General features: G+C 34.8%; 1 protein-coding gene across 8 annotated transcripts in view; it reads left to right on the forward strand.

Moving 5' to 3' along the window:
- The first annotated feature begins 570 nt into the window (after positions 1-570).
- The window catches only part of LOC106153592 (protein FAM53A), a 36,989-nt gene continuing 19,953 nt past the window's right edge, over positions 571-17,606 (forward strand). For 2 of the 8 annotated variants that reach the window (XM_013527572.2, XM_013527575.2), the window contains exon 1: positions 15,641-15,848. The gene's annotated coding sequence lies outside the window, so the exon portion shown is untranslated. Of the gene's footprint in view, positions 725-5,366; positions 5,517-13,690; positions 13,878-15,639; positions 15,849-16,088; positions 16,272-17,606 lie in introns of those variants that run through there. The other 6 variants (XM_087005475.1, XM_013527570.2, XM_013527571.2 and 3 more) reach the window with 6 other exon arrangements.

Below are 17,606 nucleotides of genomic sequence, written 5' to 3' on the forward strand. Positions count from 1 at the left end.
GGCGCGATTGACTTTTCCTTTTAGAATTTACTTTTGGTTAAATCTGGAAGATATTTGGGACACAACTCATACTTATAAGCAAACATCTAGTTATTTTTAACATAAAGTCAAATCTGATAAAAAAAATTGTGTTGTATTTTCATACACTGAGTCAGTATTTTTGGGTTGCACATGATTGCAGAGAGTTTTCCGAACCATAGCATAGGCCCCAAGTCACACCTGACACACTGCATAGATCTAGCCTATGTTGTATCCTGTTGATCGACACATAAATTAATTTTGATATCTTATCTAGCTGTATAATAAACGTATATATCTTAGGAAAGCAACAAGCACATTTTGAGTTTGGATAAAAGGCAAACAAACTGTTCAGCTCATGAAGTGAACGACTTGCGGAAAGTTGCCGATTTTAAGGTCAAGGTCAGGTGAAAAAACTGCATTCCACCGACGACGAAACAGACAGTGTAAGAAAATGTTTATGATAAACAAATCTGGGAGTTAAAGGGCGTAAAAAACACATCTTAGCCTTAGCTGAATATCATTTTCAAAATTCAAAGCAATTTTATAAGTTGTCGTTTTTATTTCAAGACTTGCGCACATCCAACTAATTTGCAAGACGTATCGCGCAGCAAGCCGGGAAGAGAACAGTGAAGAGGGGGAGTACGGAAACTTCGGCATATTTCTTCTAAAATAACCAAGGCACTTTATGATTGTAACATATATGGTGAGTATAATGATCAATCACTAAACTCAAATGCTGTCAGAATACAAGGACACACATTTAATGTGAAAAATTGAAGATATTTTGGCATTTTCCTCCTGTGCTCGGCCATTTGGCTAAAAATAGAACAAGACGAGACTCTTTAGTATTAGCTAAATTATGTTTACGGAGTAAACTTTTTTGTGCTTTAATGTGTCCCAAAGAAAGTAATGTGGGCGAATTATATGTGTTTTTTAAGCCTGTTTTTTTCGAAGATTTCATAAAATTTGACGTTTTACGTTACCAAGTCATTCCTCCTTTTCTCTTCTCTCATTCTCAAGTGAATTCATTGAAATGGCAACTTTTTTATTATACATTGAATAAATTTCTGCTTCTCCAGATTACTTGTTGCCTAAAAATGAATACTAGCCATAAATGATGCTTTTTTATCCTCCACATTTAAATTTCACAACTTTAAAAAAAAATCTAAGATATGTGTTTGCTTTATATATGAATGTACTTTTAAAGAAGTTTTCAAAACCATTATATATGAAATAAATATATCTTTAAAAGTTGCATGTGTTAATTGTTATTTTTTCAATGACATTATCTATTTTTTTACATGAGCATGCCTGTAAGCAGTATTTTTCTCTTTGGGAAACTGCTTCAGGCTCTTAGCCAGCGATTTCAAGGGGGGTTCATAAAAAGTGGAACTTTTACCATCAAACTGTTATGTACCTAGATGAAGTTTTACTCAACAATTCTTTTTCTGGCAGAAAGGGGGTGGGGGGTAAGTTAGAATCCCTGACTCTCCCAACCCCCCCATCCTACCCCAGCTATGTGTATGTTCTCTCCCCTTCTTGCAAAAAAAAAAAATAATAATAATTGCCCAAAATAAAGTTTTACTCAAATTTACTTGCCCCCCCCCCCCCCAAAAAAAAAAAGAAAATTTTGTGCTGTTTTTAGTCATATTTCATCAGTTATTATTATTATTGAAAATTATAATTTAATGTTATTCAGGTGAGGAAAAAGCCGCATCTCTGCCTACAGCTCTGCCAGTGCATCTATCTTTTGTGTTGTTATGCTACTCACAAACTGTTTTTGTCACGTTTTATTCTAATACTTCATCATGTCAAATTACCTTCTTACGTCAAGTAAAGCTTGTTTACCAAGGTGATGTGAGGTTTATTATCACCTATTTAAAAGCAGTGCATAAGCATAAGAACTAAGAATCTTATGTAACAAAGATGTGTCAGTCTATTTTCATGCACCATTTTGTCAAGAGGAAAGATGAATAGTATACATTTTACTCAGATTTATGGTTATGAGAAGAATTGATATATTAAAATGCTACTGTTGGTCTAAAATAAAAATTTTAATGTTGTTTGAATTGGGATATAACTCGAATGAGGGTGGTTAAAGCTGTCTTGCGTATTTGTATTTTGTAAACATATTAAGAAATGGACACCAGTATTATGTAAGTTTTGAAAACAATGGATATCCTTTTGACCAAGGTTGGGAAAAGAATCATTATTTTTATTTATTTATTATTTTTTTGTATAAATTGTAATTTTTCAGAATTTGTTTATGTGAACTCATATTGTGCAGAACATAATTGTTTGTTTTATGCTTATAGTTATGTTTGGACACCTAAGAATGGCTCTCATGATCTCATAACGGAGAAAAATTATTTAATTTTAAATTAAAAATTTAAATTAAAAATTTAATTTTAAATAAAAAGTTTATTTGTGCAACCCCAATTTAACCAGTGATGATTTTGTTCACAACTTGAAATCTTCTCTCTCTCTCTTTTCATGGCAATATGCCTTCAAATAAATGACTATTTACTCAATTTTCCTGACATAAACCACCTTTGTTATATCAGAAATTTACTATTATTTGTTCATTATCCTCATTCTAATTCAGAACACATTCTAATGTAAATCTGAGTAATGCTGAAATTTTATCTTTTAGAAGGCTTGAGTCATGATAACATACATGTTGTTAAATGAATGCTAACATTACAGATGTGGTAATATTATTATGTGTTTTTAACATTAAAGACATAGTTTGCATTTCAGCCTTCTTGTTTATTATATCTTTAAGTTTCAGTACCAGATGTGTACATTGATGTCATTGATTGATTTGTGTAGGAAGCTTAGTGAAATATTTATGCTTAGGGCAATATATACTTCAACATGGGAGGAAATGTAAATATGCACCTTCTGTCTTTGCCATGACATTTATTGATATTTTTTACATATTTAAATATGTCAATGACGCACACTAATGAAACAAAGGCTGATAATTACGACAATGATATATGAACCCATTCTTTGTGTGTTTTTTCATAAGAGTTCAAAAGAGGTTATTAGGGGAAATTTTGATTTACTTCACTTCAGTTTAAGTGAATAGTAGTCTACTAAAATAGAGTAATTGTTGGCCTATGACATGAGCTGCAACTTTCTTGTTATAAAACCGCCATGGTATTATATTAATTGTGCTATTACTGATTTATCTGGTGCAGTCAAAGTAGACTAAAAATTCGGACTAAAAGTTTGGACCAAGTTACAGACTAAAGTTTTGTGAAGCAGGCCCCAAGTGTCAGAATACCATCCTGTGACTGTCCAGGGCAGTCCTCCTGTAATAAGTCAGTCGCAATTGGATCAAGATGTTCCAGCTTATGAATATAATTATCAAGTGGATAGAGGTGCTGACATTTGGGAGGAAGGTGATTATTGGATACTACATAGGGTTTTATTTTGTTTATGGACAAGATTTTTCTATTGAGTGGCATAGCATAAATGCCAAAGTATTAAGTCAAAAATGACAGTGGCATTGTCTTGCAGTTCTTTGAATTCTGATAAATATTTTTGAGAGAAGTTGGTTTTCTTTATCCATTTCTTATATTATCATGCTATAAATGCTTTGGCCTAAGGCACATGTCCATGCTTATAAAGCATGCATTTATTTATTTAACCGAACAACAATCTGTTTAGCCTATGGTGGTGATATGATAATATGGAGAACTTCTCATCAGTATGTTCCTTTTGTATCGTCATCAGTTGGTTAATTTATACTACTAACACTACTGGGTTGGCCATAGTTGAACTTATTATAGGTCTCTTTAATGATATCTTTTTTATGTGTTGACAATCTGAATGGCATTGGTTGCTGTCCTTGGTAACCCCTATTTATAGATTTGTCTACTTGCAGTGGAATAATGTAACGAGCATGGTTTTAAGATTGTAGTAATTCCAGAGCCCAGCTTTGAAATGAAGCTTGAGAGACCATATGAAAAAAACCCTTTGTCTTCTCTCTTTTTTTTTTTTTTTTTTTTTGGTTGATTTCCTAAATATATAATTATAGCTATATGTGGAAGATTCCATCCATCTGGTGAACTATTAATGATGTTGACCCATCTGTATTTCTATTAACCATCCATCTATCCAAACTCTTTGCCATCTGGCCTTACATCTCTTTCACATTGGGTGAATAGTATCTTTCAGATGATCCTAAATGTCGTACACATATAAGCAATTTTTATTTTTATTTTTTTTACAGGGTATACTGTTTATTTTCTGTTTGGGTGATTGTTATTGTGATGCATGGTTGCTCAGATATACAAGTTGGTAGAAGTTGGTAGATACTTTGATAAAAAATCTCTGTTACATTTTTTTATGAATGGTCATATAGGATGCAGAGTATTGTGAAGGGCTATAAAGACACTCCCCCACAAACTCTTTAACTTTAGGATTGGTATCAATTTTTGTAGTTTTGCACACCTACATAGGTATTTATAATTTGGCTTAACTGCCATCTTTTATTGTGCCCCCGACATCTCTCATTTCAAATCGTGTTCATGCAGTCATCATCCATACGGATATCAGTCTAATGGGGGTGTACATTTGAGGCTGTTGAGTGAAAAAAGCTTTGAATTTAGTTATGGTTTTCCTTTGTGTGTTATTTGATCCTGTAACTTTTCAAATATCTATGAACACATAAAGCTCTATTTAATTGTTCGATATTATTATAATTATTATTGTTTTTATTATTTATTTATTTATATAGATATATCACAAAGTTTAGTCAGGGGAATATGTATGCCTGTATCCTATATAAACTTTCTTGTCACCTGCAAGTTCTTAGTTTACAATTAATAAATGTGTTTCAGAAGTTATGATTATGTATTTATTAGACATTTTGAAACAAATTATGAAATGCCTGTCGGATAGTTTTAATGATATGCCTGGCAACAGGTTTTAGCGAATATTACAGGCAACTAAAAGTGAACGTCTTAGACTATTTTTCACACTTTGAAATTTTATGACCAAGCAGGCAAAACAAATTCGCGAGTTTCTCGACTATTTATAGAAAAAGGAGTGTGTGTGCACAGTTGCAACCCACACAAATATGTTATTGTACAGTGCCTTTGAAGTTTCAGTAGAATCTGAGACATGAAGGCCCAGGTAGCTTTCAAATCATGCAGAGGTGAAATAGTTTGAATGCTCTTTAGTTTGACAGAATCATGGCTCATTGACAGTACTCCATGTGGATTTGTCCACCATTTGTTCCAACAATGGATCAGTGGAGGAAAGCAAATATTCCGTATTGTTGAATATATGTCACCAGAATTAAACTTGTAAGGTTGAGCATTGAAACCAGCACAGTTGGCTGTTTTGTTTTCATGCCAATAGTGAATTGGAGGTAAGCTTTATCGGGCAACTGAGAAGATCGATGCATAGATTTAAAAGGCTGGTGGTACCGCAAGTGCACACTTATTCACACAGCCTCTGAAGCTTATCGGTAATGTTGGGTAAGATTTTTTTTTTTCATTACACCACTTATCCTTTTGTGTTAGATAACAATTTCAAACCATCTTAGAAGAATTTGACATTTTCAGTTATAGCAAGCTCTTGTCCTATGAATTCTCTCAACATTGTATTTAATGTTTTTTGGTATCATATTACATCCCCAACATTGTTATTCACATTGAAGCTTAACTTACAATTATGTAGGAAAAAACAATTGAAAAGCATAGTAGTGTTAGAGATTACATATAATAACATATCTATTTTACACATTTACCATTGCTTCCTTTTTCTCTTTTGTTTATTTTTTTCCTAACAAATTGTGCCCAGGCTAAACCCTATTAGTTGCTAGCTTTGTACCTGCTGAAGAGGATTTATGGAAGGGAAAATGCTCATTATGAACTGACCTTTCTAATAAGAAATTGGAGACAGGGGAAATTACTGGTTTCAAAGTAATGATGTCCAGACAATGAAACATTAATGGCAGGATTGATGGTCTTGTGTCAGGTTTCTGGATAGAAAGGATGTGTTTGTTGATCAGTGATAGATCGGTCACAGAAATCTGAGGATTAACATGTCCATCGGGTAACATTTGAATAGATTAAACTGAATCGAATGTCCTCTTTTGTAACATCACTCTATCATGAAAAACAAAAATGAGTTTTTCCGTTAGCGCTTTAAACTCTTGCCATAATGATGTAGTGTATTGAAGCAGGTGATATATGATGTCAGTATTGATCAATCTTACATGTATAGGTATAAATTTTTGGCAAAATCCAGAATTTTACTTAAATCTTCACTTTATGGGTTTTTTAATTTTCAGACATTCCTCTCCCCCCCCCCCCCCAAAGTCTAGTCTCTTGAACAATCTTCGCTTTAAGAGAAAAATAACAGAAGCAGTAAATAGTATGCCTTTTACATAATGAAAAAAACGATGGTTCAAAGATGCAGATATTTTTTGTTATTGAATATTATATAAGATTGTATTTATATCAGAAGAACCTTTATTGAACTGAATGGAGTTCCTTGCATAATGGATGTCACTTCACATAAATTGCCACAGATACCCAAAATGTAGTAGTTATCTGCAGCAGCATATGTGTAGTAGGGTTTTGACTGTGCTGTACAGATTCATTATTTCAAGCACAACCTGTTAACATTCCAGAATTATGTTTAGGTGTGGATTGGATTTTCAGTTTTAAGCATTTTGTTCTCATTGATGTTTATCACTATTTATAATCAATAGATAATGATGAATTTAAATTATGTGTTAGAAAGAGGTATAGTGATCTGAAAATCAATTATTGGTTGTCCCAGCAGGAAGAGACATCTATTACTTTTCATTTGTTCAAATTGACCAATTATTTAAAATCCTACTTTGTACCACTTAAAATTCAATAAGTTAAATATAATTGTCAACTTTTATATAAATCCTGTTCTTAACTTGGTAATTTAAAATGCCTGTCCCTTAAACTACTGTATGCCTACTTCTGAAGAAAAGTTTTCAATTGTTTAGTGTCTGGTGTGCCAGATATTTGGTGTTCTAAGTGCAGTTTGAGCAATGTTATGTAAGTGTTGTATAACTTCGACTGCTGGCTGGGAGGCTGGGAGGCCACATTAACTGAATTTGGCCCATTAGTACAGAGGATGTCATATTCCATTACTAGTGCTAATAAGAAGGCACCCTGGTGCCACTGAGTGCAGATTCCGGAAGGTTGTGTGAAGTAAATATTAATATACTGTTGTATAATAGTGAGAGTTTCTGAATTATTTTCAGAAGAAGAGGACTTTTTTTTGGGAAATCATTGAAAATTAATATGATACTTCGCAACATTTGGCCACTGAATTATATTATCCATTTTTATGTACAGACACAGATGTGTCTGTACATATAGCCATCATCCGCGTCTGTCGAAGCCGTCGTCGCCGTCTTTGCCGTGCACTTAGCGATAACACGATAAGTGGAATACCGTTTTACATTTTGTATTCAAATTTACAGAACTGATGAATATTCATAATACGCAGGTCAAGTTAAAAAATCAGCATGATCGGGCGATTTTTAGGGAAGTTATGCTGTTTTTTCACTTTTTTAGCATTAATATAACACAGATAACATGATAAGTGAAAAACCTTTTTACTTTTTGGCTTGAAACTTATAAAACTGATGAATATTCATAATATGCAGGTCAAATTCGAAAATCAGAGCTATCAGGTCAATTTTATGGAAGTTATGCTGTTTTTTCACTTTTTTCAGCATATATGCAGCACCGATAACACGATAAGTGGAAAACCATTTTACTTTTTGGCTTGTTGTTCTCGTAAGATTTGACTTGACATTTTTGAAAATTTTATTTATTTATTATTTATTTATTTATTTATTTATTACTATTTTTCTTTTTTTGGGGGGGGGGGGCAATGCTTTACCAGTAGAGAAAATTTTTAAAAATATTTGGGAGGAAACCAAATGACATAATCTATGTAACTGATTTTCTGCCCCACCCTGTATTTTTCTGTCATGATGCAAATCTTTGTAATGAAAGGTGTATGTATGTTTAGGATAAGTTGTCCCAACTGTTATCCCTCTGTTCTCCAAAGTGTGTCACTTAATTGATATCTTGGTGATGGATGTGTGAGTAGGAGGAAGAAAATGGAATTACATCTGCTGATGAACTTGACCTAACCTCCCAACAGACAGAGAAGGCTTGTTCCAATAAAGAACTACCTGTGTTTTATGTCAACGCGCCCTAAAATGGGTTTCCTGTTGCCTGATCATATGTTATGCAGGTGCTGTCATTATGATATTCCTGTATACAAGATCTGTTTGGCGCCTGATTCATAAATCAAAATTATTTTAATTTTCTAGATGTCTACTTCATATAATATATTTGGTATTGTGATAAGCTAAGTCTGTAATAGTGAAACTTAAACACAGATTGGAAAGGTTTTAGATGTAAAAATGTACAAGGGATGTTAATTAAACATCTGCATATTGTATGTCTGAAAGTCTGTTGTGTGTTTAACTGGTGAATTGAAATATATTGAAATATATTGAACCTACTTGATTTATTGTAAATAGGTGGGTAGTCTAATTCTTAGATGTTAAATCAGTTGAATTGAGATGCACACGTGGACTTCTGTTGACACAAGTTTACAATTTGAAAGTTACAGCATGTGGACCAGCTAGAAAGTGTGACAACAATGTGGGAATAATCTTCCCCGTGTGTACAATTGTGTGCAATGTTTTGGATACAAAGATTTTGTATGAAATGTGTAAATAGCAATATATGTATGTAATTTGAGTTGAAAAGTTGAACACACTAACAAAACAAGCGTTCAAACCTGCAAGGCAGGCTTGCATTTTACACCCAATGAAGTTGGGAATTCAATTACTTAGCTGAGATTGGGGTGAAAGTGATACCTTTGTTTGCGACTGAACTTTATTTATTTCATTGAAAGGAGCATTTCATACTCTGATGTTTGCACATCGCTTTTTTATTTTTGCAGTGGGAAACATTTAAAAAAGAATATTTATCTTGTACGGCACTCCAAAGAGGACTTGAAACTCAAATTACAAATAAATGTGAGAACTCAAAAGTATGAAATTTATCAAGAAAAATAGCTCATTAAAATATTTTTGAGCCCTAGTGAAAGTTTAGAATTAAGTAACCTTCAAATACCAATATGCTGCTGGACTAGGTCTGCAACGAAGAATAATTCCCCCCAAAAATTGTAGGGTTTTCTGATTTCATGGGGTTATAATTTCTAGGAGCAACGCGTAGTTGGTGGCATATTTTCAGGAGTGTTTTGAATAAGAATGGATTTTAATTTTAGCTCCATCTTTTAAAAATTAAGGTAGCATGTGCATGCTGAATGCTGCTTTATGTGAGGCAGCTGCTCCTCAAGTGTTCTCATTCTTAGTTTTTGAATGTGGCATCTGTTAAGATCATCGCAAACAATTGTTTAACCTGTTAAGATGCAGTAATCCCAACAGATCCACCTGTTTGCTAGCTCATGATTGGTCTGGTAAGTCCATCTCAGTCGTAACCTCGGACTAAAGAAAAAAAGAAATTTCATTGTAATTTGTAAGCGCACCTTTTAACAAGATTAAAACATCCACTTGATATATGTTTGGGTATTTGAGCATTTGCAGATAATCTTGGCTAGAAAAGCTTTTTCATGTACTTTGTAAATGATATGTGCTCCAATAACTGCAGTGACAGAACAAAGGAAAACTGATTATAATTGAGGAATGGAAATTAACAGATCAGTAGCCAGATGACCTGTGGTCACTAAGTGCTAGATATCATGTTGCTGGAATAAAGTGCTCTGATAATTATTGGGAATTGAACTACCCATGATTAATAGCTACCCTGGGTAGTAATGTACATAGATTTCATTATAATGCTTGAATCACTACTCTTCTCTACCCTCCCGTGCAGTTCTCTCGTTAGAAACGCAACACCCTCTCCCCAGCAGCAATCTCCTTTCACCCCATACACTCTACCCCCACCTTTAGACATAAAAGTTGACACTGACAGGTATATTAGTTGATTTTTTCATGGCGCAGCGCTGGGAGGTGAGACAAAAAGATGGTAGATTAAATGCTTGGAGCTCATTACAAGAGATGGAGGGTAGAGTTTTTGAAACGCAAGCCTCTTGTCAGTCAGTTCTCCACTGCAGCTATTTGCAAGCACGTCAGGCTATATTCATCACAACATGCATCAATCCCCTGCCAAAGTGCATCAGCCAAATTTTACTGATGTGGTTATGTTAGTAAAGATTGGCCCATTAATCAAGATCTTTTGAATAAAGTAATTAATGCAAATGTCGGTTCTTGTAAGCCACTGGGTGAAATGTTACTGCCCATGCAATTCCATAATCTGCACTACTGTACTTTGGCTCCTGGTGTAAGATTTTGAGAATTTGGTTTAGCTTTCAAGTTAAAAATCGTGATTCAAAACAAAATCCATACATGTGACGCACCACAAAGGTTAAAGTTATTTACATTTCTGCAAAGATAATAATACAGAAGATGGTTGATGGCGAACTAATCCAACGCACAGCTATTGCTGTAAAATGCTGCTGAATACAGTATGTCCTGTCAGTAGTCAAGGAGATAAATCCATGTTATAGTTTTTTTTCTGTGGGGAGAAGTATGGAAATGATCTATCAAATTTGTTTGGCTTTACTGGCCTTTTGACATTTTTCTCATGATAATGTAATTCTGTAGGCGACCTATTCTCCAGAGTGAGACCCCTGAAAATCGAAAATCTTGACACTTATTTGGCTTTCTTTCCTCATGAATAAAAGAAAACGCTAAAAACAAGGACATATTTATCATCACAGTTAGTTTGACATGTTACGATGTCATGGTAAATGGGGCATTTGATATCTTTATACATAACCAGCTTTATGGAAATGGGCAGCATCACAGATGTCATTTATCCTCACTTTTGTACCATGGATTTTTCTGCACATAGTTGCACACACCCACCCACACATTTATGAGATAATAAATTTGGTGATAATAATAATAAATTTGAGTCTGAAATTCATTAAAAAAAGTTCAGTAGACTATACATAAAAGCAAGTACTTAAGAATACAATTACCAAGATATGTCCAAAGGAAATATTAAGAAAGATTAAGATTCTACATCAAGATGGTCTAATTCTCCCATAAAACGCATTACAATTAGGATAATCATAAAATTTCCTGAAAATATATGTCTTTAACTCCCTTTCAAAATTAGCAGTTGATTCACTTGAGTGGATTTTAGGTGGTAGCATATTCCATTCCATTTGACCAGCTAATTTAAAAGAGATGTTCCCATAAGTTTTTACAGGTTTCAATAATAGTTGGTCTACTAATCGCACATTTCTGGTAGGAACAACTAAAGATTGTTTAAGTAAGTTGGTGCCACTTCATAAAAAGCGTCATGGACAAAAACTTACCATTAAATAAAACCTTGCCTTGGAATGGCAGCCAAGGCAGTTCCTTTTAAACTGGTATGATATGATTGTCCATAGATGTATGAGTTGATAATGTAGCAAAAATGTTTTGAATACGTTGTAGTCTTTTTATCTGTTTCTTGGGACATCCATATAAAAAAGTTACAATAATCCAACTTAGAAGTTATCAAAGAATGTATAACTATAACTATGGTAGAGTCTGAAAGGTGGCTTAGAATTCGACATATGTTCCTCATGTCATATACTGAAAACTTGCATGTAGAAGTTTGTTAATTCGTGGAAAGTGTTCCGTCTATAAAAACCAATTCTTCGTGTGGGACTTTGTCTTGGTGACACTGGCTCTGATTTTGAGTTCAATTTCCTCTGATATTTTCTAGTTGTGTAACTGGGTTATAACCAGAGGTTCTGTGAGCATTTCCATCATTGATTTTCAACTTAGATATCAACCAAGATATTTAAACTTCATGACAAAAGTACATTTATTGTATTGCATTTGATGCTAACATATACACTCCTGGGGCAAATAATTTAAAAGAAGCAATCTTGTGGACAGAGAACTTCTTCATGTGACATACTGGACATTATTATATGTAATAATGAGGTTTCAATGTTCAAGCTGATATTAGAGATTACATCTGTATACAAGTGCCCTTCTTCCCTCCCTCCCTCCCTCTCTTTCTCTCTCTCAAGAGCTAAAACTGTGATGAACAGTTAAATGTCATAAAGCAAGGGATAATATGTAGGTTAGGACTAAAGGTGCTTGATTAGGATTTCATACATGTGGATTGGCGGGAGGAGGACCTTAACTGGTCCAGGAATCCTGTTTGGTTTTACAGCTTGATTTTATGAGGAAATTAAGAGAGAGCACTGCCCAGGCAGTGCATGTCTTGAATATTTTCTGGCTATACATCATGGCAGTTTGCAGAAAATTTTGGAATTGGTTGTAAGAATTTTTGAAAAGTTATATAGTATGTGTTCTTATTTTTTGGTGAGCAAAAAATAGCATTGAGATTTGCAGTGTGTCTGATCATCAAGAGGAATCTTATTTCAATGCACTGCAAGTTCAGTCAAATAATACAATATCGCAAGTGAACTTGGTTTGAAAAAATTGTTATGAATTTCAAGGGCATCAAGAAGAAAATGGTAACATTTTCTAATCAGAGTAGATCTGACAACATGATATTTACTAAGTTGGACAACAATATGATCATAAATCTGGTAGCAAAAGAGAATGTTATATTTGTCACTGTGATTGACTGAGACATTAAACTGGATCCACAAATGTAATAAAAACAGTGATGGATGGGTTTGTGAAGGGACGATTTTATGGATTTTGTTTATCAGACCTACTACAGAATGAAATGTAGGCTGGAGCAGTTTGTGGACAAGACGATAAGAACATTTATGTGGCCTGGAAAAAGAAATTCAAATACAAATAATGAATCCCTGTGTGGATGCAGGAAATTTAAAGTGTTTTGATAAGAGCTTGAGGATTAAAGTTCTTGATTCCCATTGCAAATCGGACATCTTTGTCAAAGAGTTCTTTTAGATATTACTGTGTATTTTTCAATGAGTGAAGTGATTTTCTTCAATGTTCATATCTGTGTAGTGTGCATTTGATTTTATAAGTAAAATTGAAAAAATAATAATAAATGGTATTGATTTACACTGGCAGTGTAGTGAATGTTATGCAATGTACCTTGCATTAAAATATAAGCACATGCAGGTGCATATGTTTTGTAGACTGAAGTAGGAGGGCCTGGGCATTGAACTTCCAATACTTGAAGAACAGTGCCGCAAATTACACACAGTATTGTCTAGAGGCTCGTGTCAACTGCTGCATGCTGATAGAATTGTGTTCTTATCTGTGTACTCGGGTTAGCCACACAAAAGCAGTCAAGAGAGGAATGGTTGATCAACCATTCAGGTAGCTATAGTGTTTTCATAGAACTAGATTGCAAAGCATGTTGTTGCAAACATTGCAATGGCACCATTCTTTATCCAGTGTTCTGGGCTCCCATTCATCCCCCATGTTGGCCCCACTTGTGTATCCTATCAGGTTTCACACGAGTTTCATGCATAGGGCAGTCTACCTGAGATAAAGTGGCCAGTGTATCAGGATATTGTAGCAGGGTGAATGAATATCATTGTGATGTATTGATTTGAACATGAGTTTGGGCCATTACTTTCGGTGACGTAGAATTTAGATTATGTTTGTTGGGTCAAAGCTCCGGTCAGCTGGGACAGGGAGCTAGAAAAGTTGACAGGTATGCGCTAGTTCCCTGGAGGGCTAAGGCTATTAAAACGCAGAGCTGGTATAAAACTGTTGGAACGAATTGGATGCCTGCAGAACACAGCGGAGTCAGAAGACTAGCAGAGAAAAATTGCATTGAAAGGTACTGTGTATGTGCTATGCTAAGTTAAGTTAGCCACATTGATCACTGTAAAGAACAAATTGAATTTGCATTTAAAGTGGAAAGATATATATGAGGGTCATTAGAATAGTCTCTACAGTATGAGGAATGTGATTTGTCTTTGATAAGGTTTTATATTAACTTGAATAGAGGGAAATTGTGCAGTGCTTCATTATACCTTTATTTTTGAACTGGGGGGGGGGGGGGTAAAGGAAGGACAGGTAGGACAGGAAAAATAATGTGATTAACACAAAAAAGATAAACAGCCTTCAAATAGTCACTTACCATCAATGCATGGTACTTGTATTGTGTTTACCCCTCCATTTAACAACTATTAAGGCAGGTTTACTTTATAAAGGTAAACTTCTTGAAGTGTCAAAGAAATACAACAGGTTCTTTACCCCAGGTGAATGCTTTGACAGATGGGTCAGCCTCTTTCGTGTTCACTTAAAATATAAGTTTTCCAAATGGCCTTTTAGTCAATACGTTTTGCTAGTCACTGTTATTTTGGTAAACCAAGATAAGACAGAGATGTAAATATCATCAGCACAGAACCGTGTAGTTCTGAATCTTTATTTTACCCTTTGGGCCATCTTTTCTTCAGCTTCTTGATAAAAAAAAGTATGGTGATACTGATTAATTTAAACAAATGGAGAGCAGACCTCATGTGGCAATGTACTGAACCTGGATATAAAAAGTGATGTCACCTTGTACACCATGCAGTGAACTAAAAGCTGGACATGAAGAAACAGAAAAGGAGAACAAGACAATATTTATATATGAAGCTTAGAATTTTTGAGTAAACATGGCTATAGAAAATTATTTTTGTAAGGACAGTTTCTGTTAACACAACTTATAGGGTTCCTTCATATGTTTTCATAAAAAATTATCATATTTTTCATACATCGACCTTTTTTAAATCCAGGATCAAATCACACCCTTTCTGGAAACACTAAATGTGGGTAGGCAAAGTTAGCATTCAGTCTGAGGTTACTAAGTTTGAACATATTTATCATGCATGTGCCTCAAACCTGACAACTTCATACATGAAGTCTGTATACTGTGGCATGTGTATTAGTTTTGCACTTTGATATTTTATCATTTCGAATGCTGTGGGTACAGAAATGTGCCACAGCCTTAACATAATACTGGGGCTGAATTGAAATTGTGCAGGTTTTTTTTTTTTTTTAACAAAATGAGAAGGCGAAACTTCGTTGCATTTATTGTATTATTATCCAAATTGATTATATTATATACAGGTGTGTGGGGGGGGGGGGGGGGATACAAATATACCAGCATTTATAATACTTATAATTACGCTATCACTTCTAGGTCATTATACATATCATAAAAAGATTTTTTCTACTGAAATTATTTGTCTCTGCACTCAGTGTGCTCAATTTAACATGCAGACTGTTTTCCCTACTCTGAACATGATTGTAACAATGAATTTAAATTTATCATTGCATTAAAATTCCATAAGAAGTAATAGGCCTGTAAGAAAGCCCTCCACCTCGTACCATTAGTGATAGGCAGGTTGGAAAGTTCCCCAGGGAGAACCTGCTGGCAGTCTGCTTAAAAAATATTCATCTGTAATCATAATTGAAGAACGGTACAAGGTGCATGCTTCCACCTCACAGAACTTGTCATCCAATGAAATTAGTGGAATTTTAAGAAGCTCTCAACTAGCAGGGTTACAGGTGTAATTCCTACCTTTCACCCCTCTTAGGTTGAGTCCACTGTTCACAGTACATAGTAAAACCAAGCAGTTTTGTCATATGCAGTGCTGAATGTTATCAGTGTGCCTGTCGGTCACTTGTTAAAGGATTTGGGAACAGAGAAACCTACCTCATTGTGGGATAGATTGGTGAAAACGGCCTAGTATTTATCAGAGGCAGTATGCTCTAACTAGTGGCTCCCATGTTCAGTGGAAGGTGCACTAACTGCCTCACAGTAAGTTAAAAGTGTACATGTCCTCTTATTGTGGTTATTGTCATTTCTTTTGTGCGGCACTAGTAAATGTATCTGTATAAAGTAAAGCTTTCCAGTGTATTTCAACTTGTTCGAGTACATTTATCATACGATACAGCATATAATGTATAACACCATCTGAGTAGTATTGAGAAAGTTTAACCACTAGATAAAATGAAACCTTCTGTCATTGTTTAGTTCAGCAATCTTGTTTTGATTAAGAACTCCCCCTGTAATGGTATGAACTGCCCATGGTTTATTGAAAAGCGAGTCACATCCAGTTTAGCATGAGAAAATGAAAAAAGGCAGTAAGCACTGACACAATTCGCAATACATGCAAAGGCCACAAAGCATGGAAAGATAGTGGCTCTCCAAGAAGTGTGCTGTATTATTTGATGTATTGAGGTGAGTTATGATGTACAGCATGGGTGACTAGGCCAGTATGGCCACATGTTCAACTGGATATACTACTAGAAGAGATCTAGGCCTAATTTGCCTGCAGCCAGTTTGGTCCTAACATGAGAATCTGGCTAATTGATGATAGTACTACCTGTGTCAACTTTCACTGTTAGTCCTAATCTTTTCACATCAGATGCAATCTCCAGTTAATTGGATATTCATCAATTTTCTTGCCCTGAAACAAAAGCCCTTTACAAATGGACAACAAATAGGAGGAAGTCTTCCCCACAGATGTGGTACCAATGGTGATGGTGCGCTGTATAAGAAGCATTGATCTCCACTGCATGTTCAATGGTACAGCAATGCTTGCAGCAATTGAATAATTAACAAAATTCCTCCTACACTGTTAGCCAGCCATGGTTGAGTAACCAGTTTGGCAAGCACCTTTTATAGCACTAACAATGAAACTTAGGCAATGGCTGTGGAGACGTAAGTTATTTTAATGAGTGTAGAATAGGCTGTGTTCTAACACTCCTATTAAGTCAGTGCCAGTTTTTTTTTTTTTTTTTTTTTTTTTTTTTTTTTTTTTTTTTTTTTTTTTGAAGGGGGGGGGGGTTGAAACATTGTATTGGCAAATCAAGGAATAATAAAGTTAAGCAGAAAGATTTCTAACAATGGGACAAATTGCAGAAGTACAGAAAAAATTGATTGGTTAACTTGGGGCAGGTGTGCTGTGAAAGATAAATCTCCATTATCTGTATATACACGGGTTTTTAGCATGGATGCACATCATGCTTTCCATCACACATAGTGCTCTAAAGAAATTTTTTTCTTTGATAGTACTATTAGTTATGCAACCACAAATGGTTGTTTTAGAAACACGCCCTTATTTTTATTCGGAGGATGTCCTCAACCCTTTGAGTTTATCAGTCAGTTACAAATCTTATCCATCCAACATAATTACATTGTTTACTGTGTGTATCTTTACCATCTACCTCCTACTCTGGATGCGTTGGTTTACTAGACTCATGATAAGATCATGGGTGTGATATTTTTCATCACAAATATCAGAGCGAAGTATTCCGTGCCTCACATCAAATGGAAATCTCAGGAGGGAAATCACCTCATTGCCTGTAGTTATACTTTAAAATATACATTTGTCCTTCAGCCTCCCTAATATAACCTCAACAGATGGCTGAATGCAATCGTCCCCTAATGTCAGAGGATAATGCTATATGGGCTGGTTTGTCAAACTGACTGATTAGAATACAGGTGTTGTGGTGCTGTTATGCTGGAGGTGGTTTTTGTAGCAAGTGTGGGCTGCATAAGAGCTAGGTGCAT

This window comes from Lingula anatina, chromosome 1 (genome assembly GCF_051362555.1).
Source record: "Lingula anatina isolate TDL-2025a chromosome 1, LinAna3.0, whole genome shotgun sequence".
In the NCBI taxonomy this organism is placed as follows: domain Eukaryota; kingdom Metazoa; phylum Brachiopoda; class Lingulata; order Lingulida; family Lingulidae; genus Lingula; species Lingula anatina.